The sequence below is a fragment of the Dromiciops gliroides genome, chromosome 1, assembly GCF_019393635.1.
Source record: "Dromiciops gliroides isolate mDroGli1 chromosome 1, mDroGli1.pri, whole genome shotgun sequence".
Lineage (NCBI taxonomy): Eukaryota > Metazoa > Chordata > Mammalia > Microbiotheria > Microbiotheriidae > Dromiciops > Dromiciops gliroides.
The window spans coordinates 491,920,449-491,927,108 of record NC_057861.1 but is presented as its reverse complement, the minus strand read 5'-3'; the positions used below and the strand labels follow the sequence as shown (position 1 = coordinate 491,927,108).

General features: G+C 34.2%; 1 pseudogene; it reads left to right on the top strand.

Moving 5' to 3' along the window:
- Positions 1–245: 245 nt before the first annotated feature.
- Positions 246–683, top strand: LOC122738055 (annotated as a pseudogene).
- Positions 684–6,660: the final 5,977 nt, after the last annotated feature.

The window sequence follows — 6,660 nt, the reverse complement described above, 5'->3', positions numbered from 1 at the left end:
CTGGGAAAGAAAACAGTAATTACAAATGTCCAGCAACACTAAGCAAAGATCTTTGGGGGCATTGCATTTCTGTGATGGAGCACCTTTGCCCCCCATGAAAGTTCTAATTTTTTTTTCTTTAAATGATATTGAGACCAATTTCAAAACTTAGCAGGCGGGCTTGAGGGTCAGCAGGGGGTGGGGGGGGGGGGTGGGGGGGGACAGCATGGCTGCTGCTACTTGCTTCGCGAGCAGCTGCCAGAAACATGGTGGGACGGAGTGGGGCGATCACCGCCGGTGTGTGAGGGGCCCTCTTCATAGGCTACTGTATTTACTTTGACTGCAAGAGACAGAGCGACCCCAACTTCAAGAACAGGCTTTAAGAGCGAAGAAATAAACAGAAGCTTGCTAAAGAGAGAGCCGGACTTTCAAAGTTACCCGACATTAAAGATACTGAGGCTGTTCAGAAGTTCTTCCTTGAAGAAATACAGCTTGTTGAGGAATTACTAGCCTAAGGTGAATATGAAAAGGATGGTGACCACTTGACAAATGCCTTTGCTGTCTGTGGGCAGCCACAGCAGTTGTTGCAAGTTTTACAGAAGACTCTTCCATCACCAGTGTTCCAGATGTTTCTGACTAAGCTGCCAACAATAAGCCAGAGAATTGTGAGTGTACACAGCTTGGCCAAAGATGATGTGGAATGAGAAACATGTCAATATAATAAAATCTTAATAAAAAAAAATTTAAATTAAAAAAAATACTTAGCAAGCTCAGGACACCAAAAGTTCACATTGTTAACCTCACTTCCTGGATACTCATGTCAATAATAGCCACAAGGATCTCCAAATGAGTTCTCTGAAGCTTGGCTAACAGATTCCAAGGTAACTCAGACAAGGCAGCTTAACTCAGCTGAATAAATTCAAGGTGTCCTCAATGCCTGTCCTTATTGAATAAGTCCCTTCTATAGCTAAATAAATCTCTAAAACTGTTGAATGACCTATGAATGTCTCATTTTATTCCAACAAAGATAGAAACTATTGAGAGACAGACCTAAGTCATTCACAACACCAAATTACTCTAAACCTCCTAATATGTTGAAATTGTGCTAATAACACTATTCATTAAGTCTGTCATCCCACCAGTTGTGAATGCAGTGCATTTTATCTTTGTTTAGTCTACATCACTTCATCTTTTCCAAAAGAATTGCTTTTTCAAAAGCTTTGCTAAAATGCAGGTAAGCGATATTCATTACTTCTCATCTTTTGTTTTGGTAACCCCATCAAAAAAGAAAATAAGATTATTCAGTCATGGCCTTTTTTTGACAAAGCCATGCTGGACATTTGTAATTACTGTTTTCTTTCCCAGATACTCACCAACTTTATCTTTAATTATACATAACAGAATTTTTCATAGGAGGTAAACTCACCATCCCAATGTTTTAATACTCTATCTCTTCTTTCCTTCTTTTTTTCAAAAATAAAAGCACTTTTATTTTAAAAAATAAATAGTACTCTTAGCAGGGAGCAGAACCAAGATGGTGGAATAGAGGCATCAATCCAACAGAATTCTCTCAACATTGCCCTCCAAACAACTTCAAAATAATACCTCAAATTGAAATTATGTAATGGTATATACAACAAAAAGTCAAGGTGAGAATGTATCCAGCCTAAGAAAACTTAAGATATTGGCAAGAGAGACCTTTAATACCTAGGTGGAAGTCTGTCCAGAGCACAATATATATAGTTCCAGTGCCAGTTGTAGGACTGAGAAGTAGTCACAATAGGAATAGTAGCTGCAGCTTCTGAAGATCTCAGGCCAGAAGCAGTAAGGTGCTCAGAGAATTTGTCAAAGAGAGATTACAGGGGACACTTTGCTGGTGCTGGGTCCAATTGTTAATTGGCAACTCTGTTGTCCACTGGAATTCTGGGTGGCAGTTGCATGGCCAAGAAGAGCACTAGCACTAGTGTCTGAAGGAGAGCAAGGATGATAGTTCAGTTCCACAGCAGTAAGGAGTACTAGCACTTGTGGATGCTGGTAATCATGGGCTATTCATGGTAAAGACTGGAGGCAGACCAAGAAATCAATGGTCACACTTCTATTAGGATAACAACAGCTTAAAAGAACTGAAAACTTGAAGAGCCCCTGAAATAACTCTGAAAACAGTAGCACAAAGAAGCTCAAAACTTGGGGCAGAGCCTCCTCACCCCCAGATAAGCAGAGCCCAAATTGAACGTAAAGATAAGAAATAGACTAAAAAAATCAGCAAACAACAATAAAAAATGACCATTAAAAAGCTAATACATTGGCAGGGAAAACTAAGATAGAAACTCAGAGATAACAATGTAAAAACAGCTACAAACAAACTCTCAAAGAATATGGTAATTGAATCCAAGCCCAAGAAATGCTTGAAGAATAATATAAAGGGATTAGAGTAGTAGATGAAAAATAGGAAAACAAGATGAGAAGGATACAAGGAAATTGTGAAAAGAGAGCTTAGTAAAAGTGGCACAAAAATACTGAAGAAAAAATAATACCTTATAAACAGAATTCACTTAAAGGTAAATGGCACAAAAAATTCACCAAAGAAAAGAACTCCTTATAAAGCAGAATTGGCCAGAATGGAAAAAGAGATAGAAAAACTCACTGAAGAAAATAATTTCTTAAAATTTAGAATCAGTCAGGTGGAAGTTAATGAATCCATGATACGCAAAGAAAAATAAAATCATACAAAATCATAAGCATGGTGGAAAAAAGAAGAAAAATATATGAAGAAAATATATAAAGATAGAAACAGTGAACTAGAAAATAGATTGAAGAGAGGTAATTTAAGAATTATTAGACAACCTGATCTGAGAAAGAGACTAGATATCATTTTTCAAGAAATTATCAAGAAAAATTGCCCTGATATCTTTGATGCAGAGAATAAAGGAGAAATTGAAAATATTCACTTATAATCACCTTAAAGGGAACCCCAAAAATGAAAACTTGCAGGAATATCATAGCCAAATTCCAGAGTTCCCAGGTTAAGAAGAAAATACTTTGAGCAGCTGGAAAGTTTTTAAAAAATCAAATATTGTGGAGTAACAGCCAGAATCACACAAGATTTAAAGGAGAATAGAGTTTATAACATGGTATTTCAGAAAGCAAAAGAACTAAGATTATTTTATTTTTCATTTTTGCACAGCAATGATTTGGGGGGGGAATTTGAACTCAGGTCCTCCTGAATCCAGGGCTGATGCTTTTATCCACTGCACCACCTAGCTTCCCCCAAGAGCTAGGATGAAAACATAAAATAACCTATTAAGTAAACTTGAGTGTAATCATTTGGGGGGGGGGTGAGAAATTGATATTTAATGAAATAGAGGATGTTCAGGTATTCCTGATAAAAAGATCAGAAATGAATAGAAAAACTGGCATTCACACACAAGACACAAGAAAAGTATAAAAATTAAACATGAAAGAGTAATCATAAGGGACTGATCCTATATGAGAAGAAACACTACATTATGTATAGAAATGTAACAAACCAATAGGAAAATAGGAGGCAAAGGGGATAAGGGTAAATGTGAGGGATAATAAAAGGGATGGTGAATTAAGGGAGACAATGGATAGAACCAAAATAGATTTTTGAGGAGGGACAGGGAAGAGAGAGAGAGACAGAGAGACAGAGACAGGAAATAATGAATGGAGGAAAGTATACAGTTAGTAATTAAAACTATGATTGTAATCAGGATAATCCCACCCATAAAACAGAAGCAGATAGCAGAATGTATTAGAAACCAAAATCCAACACTATGTTGTTTATAAGAGACATCCTTGAAAGATAAAGGCACACAAAGTGTGAAAATATAGGGTTGAAGCAGAATATGCTTTAACTGAAGTAAAGTAAGCAGGGATAATAATCATTATAAAAATCAAAATAAAAAATTATTTTAATTTAAAAGATATGTCACGGAAACTTCATTTTGATAATTGGTACCATAGACAATGAAGTAAAAAAAAAATTACAGCAAATTTATCTGATAAAGACCATACTTCTTAAGTAGATATTGGGTAAAGAACTGAGTCAAATTTACAAAAATAAGAGCCATCCCCCAATTAATACGTGGTTAAAGTATATGAACAAACAGTGTTCAGAAGAAAAAAGTCAAAACTATACTCATATAAAAGAAAATGCTTTAAATCATTAATGATCAGGAAAATTCAAATAAAAACAACTCTGAAATACCACCTCATACCCATAAGGAAAGAAAAATGATAGAGGGGATGGGTGAACATGGTTATAGTAATGACCTGTTTTTATAGCATAAACTAACTGGTCCAACCATTATGCAAAACAATATAGGATTATACCCTAAGGATTATGCAACCTTGAATACTCTTTGATCAAGAATGCCACCATTAGTTATATACCCCAAAAGGATCAAAGAAAAAGAAAAAAGAACCTACAGTGTGGGCCAAAAGTCATTAAGGGGTCTGATGTTTTAATAACTTTTTGAATGTTTTTTATTTTCCAATATTTGTTAAAATCTGATTTTTCATACGTAATATAATCACTTTATACTATAAGTATTATCTATGGTGCTATGCTATTAAAAATTTAAAAAACAAAGGAGTTATTAATGTTTTGGAGGGTTTTTTTGTTTTGTTTTTTGGAGAGGCAATTAGGGTTAAGTGACTTTCCCAGGGTCACACAGCTAGTAAGTATCAAGAGTCTGAGGCCAGATTTGAACTCATGTTGTCCTGACTTCAAGGCTGGTGCTCTATCCACTGCACCACCTAGCTGGCCAGGAGTTATTAATGTTAATGACTTTGGACAAACACTGTATATTTACTAAAATATTTATAGCAGCTTTTTAAAAATGTGGTAAATAGTTCAAAATTGAAGGAATGATCATCAATTGACAATTGCTGAACAAACTATGACATACAGTTTTCTTGAAGTATTATTTCCCCATAATAAGGGATTGGCTTCAGAAAACAAAACAACACAAAAAAAACATTACGAGACTTTTATGAATTGGAGCACAGTGAAGCAAGAAGAAAGAGGAAATCACTGTTGTAAAGATCACCAACTATGAAAGACCTGGTTACTCTGATCAAGACGATTAGATAATCTCAAAGGACTAATGATGAAAATAAAATGTTATAAAAATGAAGAATCCTGAGCACAAATTGAAGAATATTTTTTCTTTATTTTTCTTGTTTATTTTACAATATGGCTAATGTGGATATATGTTTTGCATAATTTAATAAATATGATTGACATCATATTGCTTGACTTCTCAATCAGAGCTGAAGGAATGTGAAGGAAGGAGAGAATTTGGAGCTCAAAATTTTAAAAGAAAAGGCTGTTTAAATTAGGTGGATGAATAGATAGATGGATGGATGTTTAAAAAAAACTTTAGGTCATGCATCACACAAACATAGCTAGAAGTACAGATTTTTGCCCACAAATCATAATTTGCTAACCTGTGTGCTAGAACACCATACTGAATATATTAAGATGGAATTTAATAGGAATAAATATATTCTTAGATATGGGTATAAAAATCATCAACTTTAGAAGTTCCAAATGGAGGCAATATCTTTAGATGGCAGGTTCTCTGAAAAGAAAATTTAAGTGACTTAATGACTCAGGAACATGATGTGTTAAATAAAAAAAAAAATCAATGCATTATTGAGCTTCATTATGATAGGCATGGATTTCAGGAATTAGAAAAGAGTGATATTACTCCTATATTCTGCCATTTTCAAATCTTATCCCTAGTGTTGTGTTAAGGTCCATGTAACACATTTTAAGGAAAAGAAGATAACCTTAAATGTGCACAGAGGAGGGAAACCAGCATGTTAAAACGGCTTCAGTCCATGCAATAAGATGATTAGTTGAAGGAACTGAGGGTGTTTAACTTGGAGAAGGGAAGAATCAGATGGAAAGAAAAGCTTTAAAGCATATGAAGGGTTACCAAGTAGAGGAGTGATTAAATTTATGTTCAGTGCCAGAAGTAAAAACCAAACAAACAGACAAAACAAAAATAACTCAAGAAGAATAAGTAGATCTTGTAAAGAGTACAATTAAGGTTTGCTATCAGATAAAATTTACTAACAATTAAAGCTATCTAAAAGTGGAACACTTGCTTTGCTAAATGTGTCCTCCAAGCAGAGACTGGATAGTCACTTGTGAAATGTATTATTGTATGGAATTCTATCATTTATTAGTCAGTCTAATTAGTTGCTGTTGTCTCTTGAAATTCTCAAAATCTATGATTTCTGATCCTTTAAAACATTAGACAGTGTTTGATTAAATGATTAATGTTATCATTAAAATAATTAATTTCCAGAAATGTAGCAGCAAATGAATGAAATATATATTTCAGGAAATTATAAATGAACGTTATTTGCAAATTTTAGTATTAGAGGTCAAAATGCAAATAGAAAATAAATAGCAAAAAACACAAACCAACAAATAAAAAGTAAATGTAATAATGTGTTGATCAATTGTGATAGACTTGATTCTTCTCAGCAATACAATGGTAGAAGATAGTTCCAAAGGACTCATGATGGAAAAGGCTCTCCAAATACAGGGAAAAAAGAACTGTGGAATATGGATACAGATTAAACCATACTATTTCTTTTGTTTTTGGTGCTGTTGGTTTTTCTTTTTTGAGGTTTTTTCTTTTT